Source organism: Haliaeetus albicilla, chromosome 2 (assembly GCF_947461875.1).
Source record: "Haliaeetus albicilla chromosome 2, bHalAlb1.1, whole genome shotgun sequence".
Lineage (NCBI taxonomy): Eukaryota > Metazoa > Chordata > Aves > Accipitriformes > Accipitridae > Haliaeetus > Haliaeetus albicilla.
The window spans coordinates 55,401,286-55,424,379 of record NC_091484.1 but is presented as its reverse complement, the minus strand read 5'-3'; the positions used below and the strand labels follow the sequence as shown (position 1 = coordinate 55,424,379).

General features: G+C 40.2%; 1 protein-coding gene across 4 annotated transcripts in view; it reads left to right on the top strand.

The window, feature by feature from the left end:
• Positions 1 to 20,407, top strand: part of CDK14 (cyclin dependent kinase 14) — a 334,071-nt gene extending 313,664 nt beyond the window's left edge. For all 4 annotated transcript variants that reach the window (XM_069775346.1, XM_069775384.1, XM_069775377.1 and 1 more), the window contains one exon: positions 16,159 to 20,407. The gene's annotated coding sequence lies outside the window, so the exon portion shown is untranslated. The remainder of the gene's footprint in view (positions 1 to 16,158) is intronic.
• The last annotated feature ends 2,687 nt before the right edge of the window (positions 20,408 to 23,094 follow it).

Sequence of the window (23,094 nt, the reverse complement as noted above, 5' to 3'; positions counted from 1 at the left end):
GTAATTTCTCAAGTTTTCAGAAACTGAGGAAGTAAAAGAAAGAAGTTTTGGTGTATGGAATCATACTGATGCCTTCTTTCACCTTCATTGAGACGTGTTGTCAGTGGGATTCATACCTTTCAACCCACAGTGTGAGGCCAGTAGGTAGCAGTAGGAGGTGATTATCCTCTGTGTCAGGCTGACACAAGAGAAAACACGGTGCACTGTGCAACAAGCTTACCTGCTGTTTGTTGGACAGCAGATAATATTGTGTGACCCAGGAATAATAGGTCCTCCTGCCGCTGCTGAAAAGGCATGTAGCCTGCTGGCTGTGTGCTCTTTGCCGTCTGCCCTCTGACTCTCCATGTCTCCTTCTGCCCCTTTTCTTGACAGTCACGTCCCTATTCCCTAACCTGGTGCTTCAGCCTGTTTCCCCTCTCCTTGTCAAAAAGGAGTCAGCCACAGGATTATGCTCAATAGTCCCCATCCTGATTACTGCCTGTTTGACTTGAAAGGTATTTTTAATATTGCTCTGGTGTTTACCCCCCCGCCCCAATCCCCCTGCCCCTGCAAAAAAAAAAAAAAGGGGTATTTGCAAGGATGGGAAGAGGAGTCCATCCCTCTCCTTATCAAAGTTAAATGTTAAGAAAGTTGGTTCTTTCTCTTTCAACATGTTATCCTTCTGTCTGTTTTGTTTGCCTGCCTGTCCTGGTCAAAGATTGAATGACTGAGAACATGGCAAATCCTGGCTTTCTCGTTTAACCACTGTTAATCACTTGACATTGCATTTAGAGCTAGTTTGCACAAGATGTGTGAAAAGCAAAGAGCCTCACTCACATGCTGGCTTAACTGCCGGGAACATTTTCCCCTCCCATCTGCTGCATTCATTATTATTTAAAAGCAAATCAGGAGGCAGAATTGGATTAGCAGAGTGGGTGGCACCAGTGGAAAACAAGCTCTGTGTTGGCAGTCACCCTGCCAAGTTCATGTGAAATTGCCCATTTTAGCTGGCAGCTTCAGCTTAGCTTGGTGTGATGACATATGGGCCTGGAGGGTAAGAATCTATTTCCATATTACAGCAGCTTCTGCTGTGAAACCTCATCGTTTGTAGCTGTGTGGTTGCCTGGCTTTGGCTGCAGAGTGCCCTCCTGGTCTGCTCTGCCACGCTGGGCTCCTTGGCTATCTTGGCTTTTTCCTGAGGTCCCTGTGGCAGCTCTACCTACATGTCGATACTCGCTTTGCCCCCAGCTACTCCGCTGGTCCCAATCCATAAGCATGTTGACTGTCAAGCAGCAAAATAGGGAAGTTTATAACCCCCTTGTCTGTGGGGCCCCCAGAATCAAAGGAGAGAAATCAAGCCCTTGCTTTGACTCGTAAGGGTCAGTAGTTTCTCAAAACAGCAGGGATATGTATTTTATGTTTGAAAAATAAATAACGTAGCATGTATGTTTTACGTCAACTCTAAACTCAATCACCTCATACATAGTTGTTTACAAATGAAAAATTAACTTTAAATTAATAAAAATCCCCTGTTTCAAATATTAGCATTCTAAAATTTTCCAGGATATGATTTCAGCGTCCAGTGTTGTCTATTGTACTTCTCATAAAGGAAGTTTTGGTGCTTTGCATTGAAATCCATGTGACAGGGATACCACCAACTTAGTCAATTCTGTAAAATAAGCTCAGATATTTCGGAAACTAGACTGCCCCTAAGTCCCTCAGCTGTGATTAGTGAGTTAACAATAACATTTCTTATTTCAGAAATCTCTTTTTCATCCCTCACTTACTATATAAGGAAAATAATTAAAATAACTCTATGCAAAGCCCTTTCAAAGCACAAAGTATGTATCTCTCTGCATTTACAGTACCGTTATTGTCAGTTATTGCTTGTAGGGATAAAAATGTTCTGAGGAGGGAGAGTTACAGGCTGTTGACATGCCTTTAAACTATTTATTATAATTGCTAGAATTTCCAGTGCTTTTCTTAATAACTTTTTTTTTTTTTACTTTGGGCATCCTCTACTGCTAGACCTTACTTTAGAAACCTTTGGTTTGGGGATTGTGAAGGGGGGCAGAGAAATCTGACTGGTGAGAGTATATGATCCACTTCCATGCAATGTGAAAAATGGAAGAGCTTATTCATATTAATCTTTGTTATCATAGCCTTTGTGTGGTAACAACCCTGATCTAATGTACTTTGACAAAGGTGGACAAAGCATGATGTGTGATGCCATTAAAATACCCCGAGCACTTCTAATGTGATCGGTTGCACCTCAGAAGATGGGAGCTGGTGTGCGGGTCTGCCTCCCTACCTGTGCCAGTACCTCTCTGCTTACACTGCGGTGGGGCACTTCTTATGCGTGACACGACTGTTGTTGTCATCTTCCTGATGTTAGTTCAGTGATGATGTGTCAGGAAAAGGGCAAATAATGGGCTGCTTCAAAAGAAGCGTGACCAGCAGGTCGAGGGAGGTGATTCTCCCCCTCTACTCCACTCTCGTGAGACCCTACCCGGAGTACTGTGTTCAGCTCTGGGGCCCCCAACATAAGAAGGACATGGGCCTGTTGGAGCGGGTCCAGAGGAGGGCCACGAAGACGGTCAGGGGGCTGGAGCACCTCTGCTATGAAGACAGACTGAGAGAGTTGGGGTTGTTCAGCCTGGAGAAGAGAAGGCTCCTGCGACACCTTATAGCAGCCTTGCAGTACCTAAAGGGGGCCTACAGGAAAGCTGGAGAGAGGCTTTTTACAAGGGCATGTAGTGATAGGACAAGGGGTAACGGCTTTAAACTGGACGAGGGTAGATTTAGATCAGATGTAAGGAAGAAGTTCTTCACTGTGAGGGTGGTGAGGCACTGGAACAGATTGCCCAGAGAGGCTGTGGGTGCTCCATCCCTGGAAGTGTTCAAGGCCAGGCTGGATGGGGCTTTGAGCAACCTGGTCTAGTGGAACATGTCCTTGCCCATGGCAGGGGGGTTGGAACTAGAGGATCTTTAAGGTCTCTTCCAACCCAAACCATTCTATGATTCTATGATATGTGTGTATTTATCACCAAATGGCTGCAAAATTGGAACATAATGCACCAGTAAGGTGGTTAGATAGTATCACTATTAATATATCAAACCAAAGGCCTATGTTTTGGAAGGATTTTATTCTGTGATTAACTCGATTTATGAAGTCCCTGCTGGGGGTGAGAGACATGATCAGTGCTCAGGCTCCAGTGGCAGCATCTTTGTCACTGCCTGTACGGAGACCTGAACACATCACTTAGGCACAAAGAGGCAGCTTAATTCTTTGTTCATTCTTTATAAGTGAGCTAGTTACTCATTTCTTCATATGTAACTGTTATCATCCTTCATACATAGGTTATATTTTGTTTCTGGATGAAATTAAAAGGCACTGTCATTTTTTGGAAGGGTCTAATAATCTGAGATAATAGGTGGTGGTTATATTCAGAAGCTTGTATCTTAAAGTGAAAAGGGCTAATGATATACAGAAAGTCACACTATCTGCTTGTAGAGAGCAATGCGGTGTTATCCTGGTGTATCTATTTCACCTTCTTTTGATAATTAGACCCAGAGCATGTCTGTTATAGAAATGCTGCGTGTCATTCTGTATTGTTATTATCTGCCCATCTGTTCTGCTCTTTCTTTCTCTCCTTTCCTGTAACAGTTTTCAGCCTCATATCTTTGATATTTTTCATAGAGACTAGCTACACTTTACATGACTCATAAAACGAGTACAAGCTAATCAGGTGGATTGAACTTCAGTTGCTACGAACAAATGAGGACTTACTGTAGTGCAGTGCTGTTCAGTAATGCTAGAGAAGTTTCAGTTTGAGAAAAGCCATCGTAAATGAATTTATGTGCCCACCCAGATTTATTTTAATTAAAATCATCCATGAGTCTTGGCTGTTGCTTTGACTACTAAGTACTTGCAAATAAGCTTAATAGACATGTTTGTTTTTTCCGCAGCTGTAAAAATACATATTCTGCTACATGATTGGTTTTTTATCTGATTTATTTAAATAGAGTTAGGTAAAGATGCAGTTTACAGGGAAGGTTAAAGGGTCAAAATCCTATTTAATTAACTTATACCCACTTGGGAAGCAGCCAAGGTAAAAGAATGCAGTGAAAGTAAGCTTCAAATAATATGAAATCTTTGAAAAGGACTAACCACCTTTGGTGAAAGACTTTCCTGTTCTTAACCTTGTGTCGTTTAAACTATTTAAATGAGCTATGCAAAACCTTACATTTATAATGGAGCTTCAGAAAAAAGATTAAGTATTTCTTGAAGTTACAAGAAAACTGATGCTTATGGCACTGAAAGAAAAGCCTTTAGTACTCCATCTTACCATGATCCCTGTCTTTGCATACCACAAAATGCACGGTATGTTGCACCTGATTTGACATCTACTATTATTTCTGCCACATGTATGAAGCCTCCCAAGTGTGTGAGACTGCTCTTTAAAAACATGTAAGTCTTTCAAAAAACAATTAGGAGGGGGGAAGCCTCTGTAATATCTGAAGGAGGCCTGATTTTCAAATGCTGTGGATGCTGCATGGTTTCTAAAAGTTGTGTCTATGAGAAGTACCTCATGTTGGATTTCCCAAACCATGCGTTATATTTTAACATCTTAGTCATACATGTGGAAAAGGTTCTTACCGCAGCCAGAGTGGGAACTCTGAGAAATAAAATCACTGAGCTGCTTTGTGATCTCTTTGTATGCTAGATAGTCCTCATTGCTGTAGTGATGCTCTGTAGAGGTGCCAATTCTGGAACATTTTTTCCATTTAATGCCACAGAGACCGCACTGGGGAAATACTTCTGTTTCAGTGCTCCATATGGTTTTGTATGTAAAAATGGAACTGGCAGGGAAAAAAGCAGCTGGCCTGAAGCTGCCAGTAACTATTTCTAATGTCACAGATTTTCAGCAAGAATCCCAAGTGACAGCTGTATAGGTGAAAGCACCATATAGCAGTATTCAGTAAGTACGAGCAGAACCAATAAAGAATGAGCACAGAGGCAAGCAATATACCATATAGACACCACTGCATTTCCTAAACTGGGATTTTTTCTCCCCTGCCCCATTCTAGTCTTAAGAACTGTTGGGTTGGGAAACAATTCAGGCTTGAAAAGGTCAACTCCAAAGACTTCCTGATCTCTCTGTCAATACCATTGTATGGCCTCCACAGTGTGGGTGGACACATAGCCTAAGAGCTTTGGATATAATGGTATTTGGAAATATATTCCAAATTTTAAATACATCTATTACTTAAACTTGACATTAATTTAATATACTATAATTGTGGGAAAGATCCTTCTGATTCAGCATGTGAGGTCTGCTTTCTGTCTAATTTTATGTGTGCTTAAGGGTTGCAGTGCTGTCCTAAAAAATGTATTTTAATTGTCATGACCACTTTGGCATGATGCTCAGTCTCTGAAAAGCCACAGCAGCAAATAGAATGTATAACCAGATGGTGCTTAGCTAGAAGGATCTTTGCTATCCAGAACATGACTGCAATGATGTCTATTCTGTCAAGCTAAAACAAAGGCATTTGTAACTCCACATTCCAGATTAGTTAAGAAATCCTTGCTGGTTTGAAAAGTAAGCTCTAGGAAAAACATAACAAAAATAGAAATACAGGTGAGAAATTGAGTATTTTTTTCCTTAGTTTACCCATCCCTCTTTCTTCTTCCTTCTCTATCTGAACATTCATTGTCTCTTCTCCAAAGAAGAGCTAACAAACATAACTTAATTCCAAGGTGGCTGTAGGTACTTTCAGGCTATTGCGATGATTTTGGTAATGATAAACATTCACAGTTTGTTTTCTTAATGTTTAACATTTGTCTGTGGGGACTAAGGTAGTTCATAGTGTTGTGATCCCTTGCAGAGGTATCTTTAAATTCCAAGGAATCTTTGTTTCTGTAAGCCAAAGAGCAAAATGGTCCACACCCATCTCAAGACTATCCCATAGCTGCTTTGCACTGCTTACACTAGAAGCATTACATTTGTTCCAAGAGCACTTATCTTTCAAGAAGTAACTTTGCTAATGCTAACAATCACATGAGTACAGAATGCCCCATTTTTAAGTACCTGTGGATACTTTAATCTTTGCAAGAGGCAGTGCTTAATTTTTGGGAGGAGGTGAATGCTAATGAGTCATCTGGCAGGCATTTAGTCTATCATATGTCATTTTCTATATTATATGTCATTTTGTCCAGCTGACTTTGCTTTGGGGATAAAAGTCATGACAGGGAAACCAGGAATAAATTTCCAAATAAGCTCTCTGAAGTTATTTACTTATTGTTATATTAGATGAGTGGGAGAGGACAGAGATGGTAAGGCACATCATCTCATTTGGCTTTTGAGTTGGTCAGCTGTTGTGCTTCAGATAGAAGAAATATGCTTATGTTCGAGTTGATAAATAGCACTTTTAAATAACAGTGACCATCAGTCCTGGGACTGGCAGTCAATAAGTTTCATTTGTGGTATTTGGATTAGGGCATAGTTGACATGCTCTCCCTGAACTCTAGGGTTGTATTCTTCATTCAGAGCTAGGTACTGACCTATAAAGAATCAGATGCTTTTCTATCCCTTCTGAAGTCTCTGAACTCTGGTTAAATATGGCTTGAAGCTTCACAAAGTGTTAAACATCTCCTTGATATGTTGGCAGGCCAACATATTTTTATTGCTAAAAAATGAAAACCAACCAAAAAAATTCAAGGAACTTTGAGAGGCATGGGCTTTCAGCCATCTCTTGTTTGCTGCTCCCTTGAAACATGTACAGGAGATTATCCTTATTAGGCAATCTTACGGGTATTCCCAGATCTTTTGAGTATGGTTTTCTTCCTTTCTAATTATTAGTCATTATGTGACAACTTCTGTCTGCTCCCCTAAGTGGCCAGCTAAGGCAGATTTGACTGTGTTTCTGGATACCTGAAAATAATTAGCCATTTGTGACTTGGGAGGTGACTTCAGACTTTAGAAAGTGAAGCTTTGTTATGAGTAATGCACTGGGGAACTGCTGTTGATGTTATTCCATGATTCCGTGATTTTGTCTTTACAGGCAAAACCAGCGTGATAAATTTCTGCCTAGCGCTATCCAGGCAGTTCCTTCTTGCTCCTTCACTAGTTTCCAATCCCATTAGTTGTGCTGGTGCAACTCTTTTAAGTTTGATATGAACTGGATCACTGAGAAGATCTACATTCAAAATAATCCCACTTCTGATACTTTTAGTGATCCGGTGTGCATGGAGTCCCACAGACAGTTTTATCAAGACAAGTGACGGGCACAAGTTGCAGGGCAGGAATAAGGAGTGAGGTTTGCGGGCAGTGGGATTTCCTTAAGCTGGCTCTGCCACAAAGATGAGAGAGACATGGTGGAAGGGTACCACAGCTCAGCTCACTTGCACCCGGTTGCTTGTAGTTGAATCTCCAGTCTCTCGGGTGTTTGGTTTAGCAAGACAGTGCAATGAAGGAATCTCTCACCAGCTCTTCCTGGTGCTCCTTTTCTCCAGGGAGGTGTTCAAACCAGTAACAAACCTGTTAACCAGAGCATTAATGACTGTATATCATCCTCCAACAGGTATTTCCTTTTCTGAGTTCTGTTATGTGCAACCATAACTGATACTCTACTCTTTTTTTTTTTTTTCTTTCAGATGTTTTAATTAAGCTATCTACAAATTTTGTTCAGGCATAGCATTTACTTATCTGTTTCGGAGTAGAAAGCTGGTGCTGCAGCTGAGATAAGTATCCCATTGTGTCAAACACTGGCAAAAATAGAAGGTTTACATTCTCTCATTATAGATCCAGGGAGACAGCATTTCTCCAGTTCACGTTCAGTCAGTTCCTCTTTGGCAGGCTTTTTTACAATTTATCAGGGTGAGAAACAGCAATTTAGACACATCGCATTAATAAGAAAAAAAAAAGGAAGTGGGAGGGCTTGCTTGGGTTTCTTGCATATTTGAATCTAGAAAATCTATGAGTTGCATTCTTCAGTTTTTCTACTGGTATAATCTGAATCTAATACTGAAAATGTATGCCTTTATAGGGATTCAATTTCAGAGGAGACAAATCTTTAAGCCATTAAAAATATAAATAACATAATGAATCATGAAGCCTTTGGAAAAGGAAAAACAAACAGGAGGGTATAAGAAGCTGTAAGGATTTGGCTGTTTATCAGGTTTGAGAAGTATGTTCTTGCAAACAAGTAGCACTAATATTTTTCTGGTCTTGATGTGTACCAAAATCGTCAGCTTACTTTTTTGTTTTTAATAAGTTTCTATGGCTTTGCTTGCAAACTATATTGAGCTCAATAACACTGCTATTTTTGTAGTATCTTCGTCTGAAGTATTAGTTTTCCCAGAACTCACTCACAGAGGGCTGTGCTTTATTCTCAAAAACTAGAAGACATGTAGTAGATTCAGTCCTGGCCATTTTTCATGTGAAGCCTTATTCAAATGGTAATTGTAAAAGGCTTTGTGAACTTTGTTCTCAACTCAAAGAAAAAACTTCAGCTGTGGGCAGCTAGCGTAGGAAGGAATTTTTGCTGAAAGACTTGGAGAAAACTAATTTGGAAGTTACCACAGCCATTCAAAAGTTAAAGGTGTACCTACCAATCAACTGTGAAACCAATCATGTTATCAAATATCATTGGAAGTGAATATTATGAATAAAATATATTACAGTGAAGATCAGGACTTGTATTCCTTTTTTCCTAACAAGACACACTATGAAGGAATTCATTATAATATTTTGAAGAGACCTGTGTGCAAAGTATGCACAGTTGGTTTGCAATTTTTGATATGCATATATGCTACTTAGCAACTGATGTATAATTTAAGGGTAAGTCTTGGCTCTTCAGAATCAGCCTCCCACACTGGACTGTTGGATGTACGTTCACAAAGTCCTAGGTGATGCAGGACTTTCATTTTGGACTCTTATTGTACATAAAGGTACAATTCGGAAAACTCACAATCCAAGTAAGGATTTCAACAACTTCCAAAGCTTGCAGCTGTTCTAATACTGCATTTTTGTTAAATTTAACTGTATTTATATGATTTGAACTACTGGTGGCTCCAGCTAAAATTGGGCACTCATTTTGGGAAGCACTCTAAACTCAGAGGCTGGGATATAAAACAGAGCCCCTGTTACAAAACAGAGGTTACAGGGGGATAAAGTGACTTGCCTACGGTCACATTCAGTAGCAAAGCCAAAATCTTGGGTTTTGCTTTCCAGCCCCATACCACTGTGCCACAGACCTCTCACCTTTCAAAGATCATGTCACTTATTTAATGTACATATACTCATAAAATCATTTCGTTTATAAAAATATGTAACTTTTTATTTTCTGACTATTTTACAGTCCTTGTCTAGCACTCCCTTCTTTTAGGGTCATCCCCTCACACCCCCTTTGAAACTGCAGTCACCTCCCGTATGCAAATCCCCTTATTTGGAGTTGCGGTGCTTTGCTCAGAGGCAAAGTCCAATTCTTTGTGGGAAGACAAATTCTTAAAACAGGAACATGTCCGTATGCAATCTGTATTATGATTCATCTGTTAAAACTGCAGAGAAGAATATACAGCAATTTCCATCACTGAAGGCAGAGTCTGGGAAATCCAGTGTGTATAAGAATACCAGCGTAGTAACTAAGACACAAGGGAAAAGAGCAGGAAAAAATTAATCAGTGGTTTACTTTTAATGACTGATAGTAGTTATTTTTGTAATATGTAAGTATCCCATACAGCGCTGCATCTGTGAAAGAATAACAGCCAACTATTGCCAAGATAATTGAGAGGTGTCATTTTAACATTAAATGAGATTAAATACTGCTAAAGAAACGTAAAGTGAATTGGACAAGATGTGGCCTGTGTGAGGGGAGGGAGGTGAGGATGTTCTCTTTTTTATTAAGTTATGCCCCATCCTAGGAAAAAGATTGGAAGTCGCATTCATAGTGTACTTGGCAAAGGAGGTTACATCTGATGTCTTGGCCACACAGGTAACTTGCAAATATTTTGTTAAGGCTTCTTTAATTCTTTAGTTACAGTGGTGCAGGATCCTGAGTTTACACTATCAACTGACCATGTTAACATGGGCTTTGACAAAAGCTGAAATTAAATTGCAATAATTCAGCTTCATTCAGTTCCTGAAAGTTGCTTTGTAGACACATCACAGGGAAGAAGATATTTTGTTTCAGTGCTATTTTAAAAGTGATGCACATCCACCATTTTCCTGTGTGTTACAAGGTATTTGAGTTCAGGAATCACATGCCAGCCTATAGCAGAAAATATTTTCTTCAAACCCTTCTCAGTTTGTAAAAAAAATCATAGTTTTTCTAGTGCCAATTTTTTTTTTTCCAAATAAATTTTTAATGACAGCCTTAAGTCTTGCCTCTCCTGTGTATTTTGGGGCATGGATAACTAGGTAAAACTAAAGCCCAGCAGAAAGCAATTTTAGTAATCTTATATTTAGCCTTAGTGAACAGTATTCCTTGGGAAACCACAAACAAGGTATAGTCCATCAAAAAAAAAGCTTTCAACAAAGCTAGGCTGTATACTGAAATAATCTTTGAACTAACACCTCTGAAGATATGCAGAACAACTTTATAGGCAGCAGTCTACTGAACCTTGTCCATGGGGTAATTCAGAGCCTGAGCTAACAATACTGCAGATCATTTATTTTTCATATATTAGAACAATTGCATCTTTTAAATCTCACAGAAGTAAAACTTCCCTGCGAAAGAGCACGCTCTATACGGTGTAACAACTGCATATTTTAAAGCATATGTTTATAGAAATGTTTTTATATATCCATGCTTTCCACACACATTCAGACTCATACATACACATTATTTGTATGTTTGCATTTGTGCACATATATTATAGACACAGATATAAAATTAGACTTGTACGCGTGTATATATGTATATATATATTTGAAGGGGAAAAAGAATTTATGGGAGGCTAGCCAGATTTAATTTGTCTGCTTGTATTTAGCACTTAAGGGCTTATATACTCAGTTTGCTCAAAAGAGTGAAGAAGTACTCCTTGCTTATGCCTCAAATCAGAAATGCATGAAGTGCAGCTGCAGAGATAATACATTCTCCCCAAAGGCTTTGGCTGAGCAAATTAGGTGTCAATGGGGTGCCTGCGCAGGCAGTACTCTCTCTAATTAGTCTCTTGAGCCTAGTTGGTGGCGGGTATAAGATGATCTAATCAATTGGTCTGTGTCTGATGGTACGTGTAAAAATCCTAGCAGGCAGAGCTGTCTCCCACAGGTCACTCACCTGCACAGCGGGAACGCTCATTTTCATTTTTCATCTCTTCCATCACATGATGCTGACAGTTGGTTTTAAGAAAATTGAATCCAAAAAATATCTAGTTCATAGGGCATGTAGGTCAAAATAAAGTTGCATTATGGGTATTGGTGATCCAATTAATTAATATTTATAGCAACGAGTTGCATGTAGATATTATCTGAGTGCAAATAGTATTGATAATGTTTGGTTGGCTTTTTAAAATGAATCCTCTAACAAAGGTAGGAATAAAAGCTGTGGGGAAAAATCACCTGTTAATAGTATACTTTTTTTAGAGAGGATGAACAGTATCTGCGGTGTGTGCATGTGTGGTGGAGGGAGAAGCAGAAAGAATATACTGTTGATGATCTTAAATACCCCCATGTTTCAGCTCATAGAGAATATGGTATCTCTAGTTGTCAGCTCATATTTTTATTTTAAATCTGGCGTTGTAGAATGAATACTCTTATATTAATGCTAAATCAGCTGCCACATAAATAGGCCTGCACTCTGAGTGTGCTTTGCATGCTAAGGACTCTGCGGGAGCACAGCTCTGCCCTATGTGATAATTTATACAAAAATTAAAAGCACCTAGAGAAGGATGCTGATGCTGCCAAAAGGAGCATGTATTGGATTGGTGATTTGCATTTTTTACAGGAAAGGACATTCTTTTACTAATTAAAATAAAGAAAATCATTTGGGATTTAGTCACCCTCCTCTGCCTCATGTCTTGAGAGCATGATTAATGTTTAAATTACCAGCTTTAGTATCCCTTCCTAGAACCACTGTTACATCAACAGCTACTGCATTCTGAAGTTGGTGTCTGCCATTTTTAAGGTGGCTTAACACCTTATTTTATCCCATTCGGGATCTGGGACAAACAGGATGTATGCAGCAGATAATTTCTCTAGATAACAAACATACAATTGAGTTACTTGATTTAGGTCACTTGATATTTCAAGCGCATCATTAACTTGCTTGTAGTCTTCTATTAGGTTTAGTAGAGATGTCATGAAAACCAAAAGTACCTGGACCTGTGGTGAAAAAATACAAGTTCATTTTTAAGGCAGTCTGTTGCATTTCAAGTTTCGTTGTTGTGGTTTTTTAAAGGAGAACTGAAAGAACCCTATTTTGCTCTTGGGAAATCACAAGTTGTAAATATTCCATTTAACAATTTACGCTTTTATAAGCAAAGCTGTGACCAGAGGCCATAAACACAATCTGCCAAGTCACCAGGCAAAACTTTGATTTGTATGATCAGGAAAGTGTATTAAATTCTAAGCAAGGCTATTTCTAAAATATATCTTAAAAAATGCAAACGTGGAATACTAAGCCATCTGCGAACTGAACAGCAACACTGTGTGGAGGACCCTGCCTCAGGTCTCGGTTGTCTGAACAATGGATGTTTCAGTTCAGGAGCCCCACTGAAGAAACAATGCTTTTTTAATAAAAAGATTAGTTCACCCCAATCTAAAATTTTGTGTTTGTTTTCCTGTGGATTTTCTGCTGTGGACAAAGAGACACCCTCCTCTTCCTCCAGTTTAGGGGAGGTGTCTATTTGATGTAAGTCTCATCCTAAACAGTATAAAAGTGAAGAGAAGGGGGTCTCCTGTCCCACAGCACAGCAATTACAGCGCTCCTCTGAGAAGTGGCCTATCTGTGTTTTGGTTCTTCCTCTGCCTCAGGACAGGTAGCCCCTGCTCCCCATTGCGCAGGAGAGGGCTGGAACTCCATGAGGGCACTTCAAGGCCAAGGGAAGGGATTTCACCTGTTGCCTCCACTTTGAATCAACAATAAACTTGCAGTGAATTAGGGATTCAGATGCAAACGTTACATATTCCCAGTGTGTATATATATATTCCTAACCAGCAGGCTTGTTCGCTGTGTCAAAGATCACGTAAGGATTTTATACACGGTGGAATTGTCTCAGCAGCCAAAACTGAGGGTTCAGCCTCAGAACAACCTGGCCATCAGGGTGCTGGTGCGAGTAGTGGGTCTGTCGTGCAGGATGGCTTCCCGACCTGGGCAGGCAGTGCACTTCAGCATGTCTTCAGAGAGACTGTGACCACCAGCTGTTCCCTCGTTCCAATTGCACTATGTCTTCTAGTGTTCCCCAGCCAGAACCATTGGGGAAATGTGGCATCAAATCATCTTCTTTTCTAGTGAGTTTACTGTTTGATTTAGTTTAAATCTTGACCCTGTGCAGAAGGTGGGAGGTGGCATTGCCCACCATACTGTTACACAGGCTCTCAGCTTCATGGGAAACCAGTTACCCCAGCTGCAGCACTGGCATAGCAGGACCCAGCAAAGCTGGAGCTGATGGAGGTGTGATCATAAAACTGTCAGCTGCCTTATATTGAGCCAGGGCAGGAAAACAAATGAGGTTCAGCAAAAAACTTTGCAATCTCCCATGCACATTTATGTAACCCCTGCTACCCTTTCTTAGTCCCCTGTGTTCCGCCCTTGGTCTACATTGGTGCTGGCAGTGGCTGCCAGTATGCAAAGGGGTTTTTTTCCCGTGTGTTAAATGGTAGTAGCTGTGAGTTTGTTCATTTCTAAGGAAGCTTTTAACATTCTAGGGCTTGATTCTGGAAGTGCTAAGCTTCTGATGAAGGTATTCCCCATTTCACAGACTCAGGCCCTGTCCCAGAGAACATGTCATCAGCTTTGCCTACAGAGCCAAACTTGAAGCCAGAAGATGTAGTACTGTCACTGGGAAATTGTAGTACAACCCTGGGAGAAGTGTGATTCTCACCTCCTTTAGAAATTGTTCTGAGGTCCTGATAGAAAGGAAGAGTTCTATGTAATTAACGTAATTGCAGTTATTCTCAAATCTGAGCAATTTGGTAACTCCTGGAAAAGCTTCCATCCAGAGGCTTTTCTATCCAGATGGTTTTGTTACCTGTCCTAGATGTCCCTGCTGCTTATGCCAGTCTCTGGAACTCCAGCAATTTGGATTTAGCCTGCAATCAGGCCAGCCGTTCTGGATCTGGGCAGATGTGGCTTCCAAACTGCAAGCCCGCCTTCCACAGCTGTAGCGTGCAAGCTCAGTGTTGGAAGGAGCTTTGGGGAGTTTAGTTGCTTCTTTGTAAGGAGGGGCTCCAAAAAGGTCATCCCTAAGAAGTGCTTTTGGAGAAAGGGAAATGTGGAATTTGGGGAATATTGTCAACAGTGTTTCACCAGTGAGCAGTTGTGAATCTGCATGTTCCAAACACTGCTTTTCTTTTTAAGCTTATGAAGGGTAAACTAAATGGATCAACTCTGATGTATTCCTTGAAACAAGATTTATTGGCGCTTCAGCCAAGCTCCTAGACCCTGGGGAAAGTGGGACTTTCATGTGGAATAGACATTCCACACAAACTCCAGAGGCGTTTAGGAAACAACCCAAGCAGGACTCAAGAGGTGGTAGACCAAGCTCCAAGAGGGCCCAAGATGCTGCCACACATCATTAAGAACAGGCTTTTGTTAATCCAGTTCAGGTATTCTGGTGCTTAAAGGGTAGAAGAGCTCTCAAGAACCACGACAGGAACCCTGGATATTATGAAAGTTAGATGTTGTGTAGAGATTAGGCTGTTTTGATGAAAGCCACAATTAAAATGTTATGCTTGAAACTGCAGTTCAAAACTGATGCCTTGGTTTTTTCCTGCTTTTGAAATGAGGGCTAGACTAGATTCACTGGCACCTGCATCCAGTTTGATTTAAATAGTTTTAGGACATGCTAATACAAACCAGTTCCATGCTCAATGAATGTTTCAGCATTCTTTTTCTTAAATGCTAAAATTCCTTCATATCTGACTGTCTTCCTGCAACTACATTTCTAAAATGTAGCAGGTCTGTAGTTACAATCCTTCATCTTGAAAACTCTTGTAAAACAGATAAATTTTGAACTTTAGAAAGCTACAAAATTTCTCAGAAAGTCTCACTTTATTAGTTGGCACAGAATTCTACTTGGACATTTATCAAGAATTAAGTATGTTAATTATAAAATCCTTCCAATGGCTCCCGTGCATCTAGCCTTCATTTAGCCTTCACCTGGCTCTTCTTGCAGTTGTTGGACGCTTTGTTTTGAAGTAATGCTTACCACATTCTCAGCCTGCCTCCTGTTTTGCGTGAATCTCAAAAACTTTGTGGTACCTTCTTGCAAGTCCGGTCACTGCTTTGAGCCTATACAAACAGGAATCATCAGCAGAGTGAAAGACAATGTAAGCAAAGCTATTGATACAGTGTTTATTTTTGGTATATGAAAGGAGAGGTTTTATTTATCTGCCTATCAATAGAAAAAAGTGAAATAAACGTGAATATGTTTTAACACAGCACATCAAGGAGCTCTATAAACTGTTTGTGTTTGCAGAAGTGTTTGTGTTGTGCCCCAAGGTACCTCAAATAACTCTTGGGAAGCAAACCTGAGGACACCTTTTCAAAAACTAGTTGCAAGCATTGCTGTGAAGGTGATCACTAGGGTCTCCATGAGAAAGTGGGGCAAAAAGAGCCTGTAAACTCCTGAAGCTGTGCCAGCATTTAGCAACCTTCCTTTGCATTCATGCATGGGGCGTGACCACCTTTAGAAGAGCCAACTGTCTATTTATGGCTGCCTATAATTTCCATGGAGAATGTGAGTGCTGATGGCACCTCTGAAGATTAGCACTTGGGGCAGAGATACATGAATATGGATTAATATATCTCACTTAGGCAACCACCCTGAAAACATTGGTGGTTTAAGTTCATTTTCTTGAGCTACCAGCTCAAAAAGTGCTTTGGAAGTCTGTCCTTTGCTCTGAGCTGGTGTCTTCATAACTGGCTTTGGACTAACCTATATTTTACCAAGTAAAAAATCATTAAAAAATGCAATTTGTGGGGCTTGTTATAATTTATATTGTTTCCTTACAGGATTAAATTTACCAGTTTGGAGGAGGGAAACAAAAACCTAATGAGGAGGCTGACACCAGGAAGAAACCACGGCCTGTTTCCTTTCTTTCTCTATGGTGGATTTCATGCAGAAGAAAATTGAAGCTGGCAAGACCCTGTTTTTTCCCTGCAATTTATTTAAAACCTTGCACGCATTTGGATACCTTGTGATTTCAGAGAACTATGTGAAGATTAAGCTTTTGCTTACTGATACATGGCATGTACTCTTTCAGTCTTTTGTGTTTGATTTTGTTTGATTTTCCACTGCAGCGCTGCATCTTTGTAAGGATTTTTATGCTTTCACCAGCAATGTCTTAAATACATTAAGACAACACATTTGGTGTTCACACTTCTTCAGTAATGACTGTAGAAAAAAAAGCCAATGGTGGCATAAAGGACTGCGTGTTTTCTTTGAGAGTTGTGCATATTTTGCAACCAATGGGAAGACTATTTCTGCCAGAGCAAGCCCAACTTGTCTGATCGGCTGACAATTACAGCACCTTGCCACTATTCCTGAAGTGTTGTTGGGTTATTTCTTTTTTCATTATCTCCTCAGACCGTTCATATCCATTTTAAAAACATGGCAATAATTGCATGTTTACTTCAGTACTCTGAATTTGGTTACTCTGCTTAGGCTATGTAGCATGCCAGTTTTCAAAATAGGCCTGTGAGAAAGACAAAGCAAAAATGATGAGATGTATGCAGCTGACAGATATACAATGATTTCTTTACATTTTTATTCCCTTCAAGAATATTTCTTTCTTTTATGGGTCTTGGCTAACATCTCTATGTTTTTCCTCACACTATTTACCTTTCAGAATGTTTTCTTGAAAACAGAGATGATTAAACTGTTCTGTTTAATTCAAGGCAGATACTAAGGTACAGAAAAACTTGTTGAATGAGCCACTGAATCTAGCTGTGTTCCTTTGCCACATACAAAGCGAAGTGGAGAATTTTCCTTATCCCAGACTGTTTGCTGTTCCACACCAAAGCACCTTTCGAGTTATTTTCCATGGGTATTCTGAGCTGATTGGAAGGTACTACCAGATACTGTGTCTTTAGATAACTTTTCTGAATGAATCATTCAAATGCAAACTTTGCAAGAAACTAAGTTGTGTGATTGTAGAAGAGGAAGCCCCTGCTACATTTTGGTTGGGGAGAACATTGTGTTCAGGGGTGCGATAAAACTGCCCTGACCATATACAATGCTTTGCATTCAGAGAGGGCAGAGTATGGTGCAAAAACCACTGTTGAGTTACAGTCCTGGTTGGACAGAAACGCTTGCTAGGCAATATTATTCTACACATAAATTTGACATCCTTTGCTTGCTGGATGCATTGGATTACATTTTTAAGAAGTGTGGTAACACTTTGGTTAGCTTTCAGTGTTTAAAAGGAGGGGAAAAGGATTTGTGCTACTGCCATCTTATTAAACTCCAGCAGTGTTTAATAAGAAAAAAACACCCAATGAGGCAAATCCTTGAAGGTGCAAGTAGCTACGAAAGGCCTCTTAGTGAACTAGGATACGAGTCTACACTTTCAAAGAGCTGAACCGTGGAAATATTCTCAATATTTGCACAGCCATTAAAAGACAATTTTCCCCAATGACATCTCTGTTTCAGGATCTGGTAAAAGCCATCTGAAAGCCACTTTCAGTCACAAACCTATTTAGAACTTACTACAGTTTTTCCCCTGTGTTTATGAGGGGGAAAAAGTGACCACTGAACTTTTGAATTTATCACACACTGAAACTGCCTTAGACGTGGTTTGTTTGGGTTTCATGTTTCTTTTTTTTGTAAGAGAAAAGTCTTTTATACATTATCTTTGCTACTTAAATTGTGTGCAGTTTGATGATTAAAATTAGCTATTTTTAGAAAAAAAAAAACTTGCTGCAAAAATCTGAAGAATTTTTGAAAATGTAACAAAGATTTCAATTAGGAATATAAAGGTAGTTTCATAGACGCTTCTACTTGGCAGCTTAAATTGGGAGACAAGCAATTACACTGCTCAACTAAACATCTGAAGGTTTAATATAGAGAGCAGTTCTCCAACTGTTCCCACAAGCCTAGCACATTACTATCCATAGTGACTCATGTATAGTGTTTGCTTAAGGTATGTATGTGTGTATGTGTGTGTACACACACGTGTGTGTGAGATTATCGTCTCTGCCCCATTCCCACTTTTAAGCAACCACTGAAATAAAGTTGGTCCAAAACTCTTCAAACTTAATTGCCCAAAGGAAAGTGCACAAATATCTAGGTTCCTAAATAGTAACTTGATATTCAGCAGTAGTGAGGTTATCTCAGCTACCAATCAATTAAGGAGTGACCAGGATCTCTTACTTCTGCACCTACTTCCCAGGTGCCACGATTGCCTGTGGTGACTTGGGTTTGCTGCTCTCCAGCGGAGGCTCTGGGCCCTGGGGATGTTCTCCCGGCACCGAGGGGACCTGGGCTCAGCAAGCTGGTGCCATTTGCGTGACCACTGGAAATTACTCTTCTGGAACATCAAATCTGCTGGGAAACGTCAAGTTTTTTGAGAAAGTAGAAGCTCCTTTGTCCAGGGAACTGACGGTACGGCCTTATTTCCCTCTTCCACCTTCCAGCAGAGCCCTTACCTGCATGGTTAGCCTGATTGACACCCATCAGTTAGGACCCCTGACAACTAGCCCACCTCTCCAGCATCTTGCAGAAGTGGGGTTTTCACCACAGCTCTTCTCAGTGTTGCAGAATGGACTGTTTAAACCCCATCGATGCTCTTGAGACAGCTTCAGCAAAGATCAATAGCATTACCCTCTTTTTCTCTCATCCTTCCCAAATCAGTTCCCCACAGAATCTTCAAAGGGACAAAAAGAAGTAGCCTGGCCTCCTGGACTTGCTGCAGGTGCCGGGAACATGGTGTTTCATGCTGTCAACAGTCAAAAGTTGGCTTAAGTGACCAGCAGTCTCTGGGACACAGTCCTTGAGAAACTGTGGGACTCGCTCGGAGTCAGTAGCCGGCAGCAGTGTAACTTTCATTTTCCTACCGCTTGGCTGAGCCCCAGTAGATCCTTCCTGATGATACTGAGAGGATGTGGCTTTGCTGCGAGAGGGGAGAGCAGCCACAGGGCAGCAGGTGTAGTAAGCAGATAAAAGTGGAAGGGCATGTTCTAACTCCGTATGAGATCTAATATTAAGCAAACGGGGAAAGGGAAGATGGTGATAGAGATGGTCTGCACGATACAGAGATTCCTTACAAGTTCAAATTCACAGAACCTGACGTTACAAGTCAACCAGCTGGAGATGGCTTAGTCCTCTCTCCTGCTGGGTTCAGATCGGCTCTAATCCACACCCAGCAGGCACCACACCAGTCAGGACACTCCAATAGTGCCAACATTACATTACTGTATGGTGTCCCGGATCGGTTGGATCCTTTTAATTCTCACTATTGTTTTTAATCAGAACCATGGTTTAGGATAAGGCGTCGGTACAGGCAACACTGAAAATTCAGTCTGCAGTAGACAGAGGCACAGGGGTTTTTGCTTTCTCTTTGGGGCACAGGGGTTCTGCACTTCAGACTGCTGGGGAAAGAAGGTAAGATAATACATTCCCTGTGGGTGACGTACACCCCTGTGGGCCCTGTGTCAGTGCACGCAACCAAATGTGTAGTCAATGCTCTGATATGCTCATCTACAAAATATTCATCTGTGAATATAATTGGGTTTGTAATCTTTGTTATATAAAACGTTTAGGCTGTACAGACTGGGGAGCAAAATGCAGACACCCCATATAAACAGAATTATGTTGCATTACTGAGCATAACAATACTCTCCCCTACCAGCATTTAGGTGGAGTGACTGTATGTTACTGCCTTGCATTTTTCACATAAGCAAAAAATCTAAAAGTAAAAGATGCACTAATAATTCCCATCCCCCAAAATGCATTTCAATGGTGCTGCATACAAAATCCCTGCTTGCCAGCTTCCACGTGGATTTTTGTATGGTGCACTAAGAGGTGTTCTTTTTTTAACGAAATAAAAAGGGGAGGGCTGGTACATGAAAACAATGTTAATGTAATTAAATATATATATATATATATACTTCAGAAGAACAGCATAGTAAGCAGTACAGTAAAATAAATGTCGCATTATTTGTTACACCTTGTAATTTGTCTGTATTATGAAAGATGTAATGGTTCGTCAGCTGTAACTGTTGTTTTCTTGTAACATCATATTGAATAAAGTGTAGCAGAATCTCTCTTCTCCTTCATATATGTGATCCAGACCTAACCCGGGGAATAAAGCCTTTCTTTTACTTTTTCTTATTTTTTGTTCTTCAAAAAATGAACAAGGAAATGGTTGTAAACAACAGCTTTTTAAGGAGTAAAAAGTACTTAGAAGCAGGCAGGCACTAGACAGTAATTAGTTGAAAAGATTAGGCACTGATTCAGTCAAACACATGAGCTTAATCAAAACTACAAGGCAGTGCTGACTACAGGGCAAGGTTCTTCACATTTCTGTCTGTAATAGTAAGTTAATTATTTGGTGTCTCTTTCCATTTTTTTTACATGTGTGACAAGGGACCTATTTACAGTACACTGGGATTTAACTGAAGTAGTAGAAGGGCCAGTTTTCTGGCAAAAAAAACCCAAAATAGGTCTGACAAATATATCATTGTATGGAGAATAAACTCTGGCTTATTGCAACATCTTTTGAAATAAAAACCTGATAATTCTGGTGGAGAATCAGGCAAAGCATATGATATGTATTTTTCACAATTTTGATATGGGAGTGATATTTACACCTGTTCATAGTTGGTTATTTATCTCAATCAGTGAGTATGTGCTGCTTGGATTCTTAACCTGTTTATTTATTTGTGCATTATAACATTAGATAGGCAAGTGCTCACTCACACTGAACATAATCAATATGTGCCTTCAGTATTTTCTCCTCCTTTCCAATGCTTCTAGCTTTTTTGGTACTGACATCTTGCTAGGACCTATTTTTAGACAATGAAAGTTAAATCAATGCAGCTTGCACAGACTTGGTTAGAATATTTGACTGAAATATCAGAATAAGCTCTTCTAGCAAATGCAGGAGTCTATAGGAGTCTGTTGGTTTTAACATCATTTTGGTCTAGGATGGGGGTTGGCTGGAGACCAAGTGTTTATACTCTTTAGGCTGACAGGGAAGCCACTAGCCTAGAGTATGGATAATGGAGGACCTAAATTCTAGCCTTTGCTCCCACTCATTAGGAGTAATTGAAGATAAAATGGTCTTCCTTTGAGCTAGCACAATATAGGCTTGATTGTGGGTCTTCAGTGTCTCAGGTGTTATCTGGTAGAATAATGTTCTGGCCCAGTTCTGATGGCAAAACTCTTCTGGAGAAGAATCCCCACTTTTAAATCTAGAAAGTTGCCACAAAATGACATCAGCTGCACCCAGAGGCCATTGCACGAAAACAAGCCAAGAAAACACATGCATGTTCATCTATTTCTATTTTACCCCCAGTTCTCACTGGCTAGTGCAAATGTAGGAAGGTGTTGCCTTTTCATAGTCTAGATGAATAATTTGTGCCTTCAGCTGAGTATCTGATTTGTTTGGTATTCTTGACTCACTACCTGTGTGGCAACTTTAACCTACAAATCTCTCGGATACAAATGAAGACCAAGAATTATTACCTAAAAAGGTTTGTATGTTTGAGCACTGGGTACCAGGAAGCATATTCAGAGTGAGCTTTTAATTATGTAGTATAATCCTTAAAGCTGTCTCCTGACCCCCTTGGCTGCACTCCTAGCCTGTTTAGCCCCAAGGTTTTCTTCCTAAACTAGCCTGGCTGCTACAGCAAAGCAAGATACGCACTTAACTAGAATAGCAGCCACCCCTCCCCCGAGAAAAGAAAAACCAGAGGGAAAGTGTTGGAGCAACCTTGTGCCACTAGGTTAACACATACAGTTTCTCAGTAATGCCCCTCCTTGTAAACCTCTGCAAAGTAAACCCTACAGCAGCAGAAGGGCTTGCTGCTACCAGTGGGGGGTGGTGTTATGGACATTAGATTTGAGAAGCTTATAAAGCACATGGGCGAGGATAAAGGGATACAAATCAGAGAAAAAAACCTGAAGAGATTTAAAAAAAAAAAAATATCCAGGGCCAAGTATTTACTGTTCATTCCCCTTGCGAGTGGTGTTATATATTGTCTGCAGTGAGTCATGCTGAGAGCAAGCCAGGCACAATAATAGCTGAGAGCAGTCCTGCAGCCCCTTCGTTATTGCCTGTGCTGACTGATACTGAGTTGGGCAAAAGAGTGATTCCAAAAATGTTCTTTTTTTTTCCTTTTCTCCTGTTTCCCAAAAGGCCTGGTAGTGATTGTTGGGGCTGTACTACCCTGAAAGAACTGCTAAACTAAAATCAAACATATTTTTAAATTAATTTTCCAAGGACTGATCTGGTGATTCACATAAAAGATGTTAACAGCTCTAAGTGCTACACAACAAGATACTGCAGCGCTATATACCCTAGTAAAGTCTTGAAGCCTAAGGAGATTTAAGATACCATAGAAACATTTCAACCTCACCTTTCAACTGGAATTAAGACTACAGCATAGGTTTCAAAAGGGTAGGTGTTCATTTTACAATCCAGCTAATTATAATAGTTTGCCCCCAGCTTCCACCTGAGGAGCTCTGAGGTATTCATGCATTAATGAAATGAGCTGTACACACAGCCCTGGGATATACCATATAGATGTAAAGATCCATATTTTGTAGAAGGGAAAAAAACCCAACTCACCCCAAAAACCAAGGCACAGATTCAGTTCTCTATTTTCAAAGCTTTGCATGGGCACAAGCACCCAAGAGAGTATTATTTCACTTGCTGTTTGCCGAAGACTGAGCATTCAAGATACTTTTTTAGAATACTTTATTACAACAACAAAGAAGTTTAACTT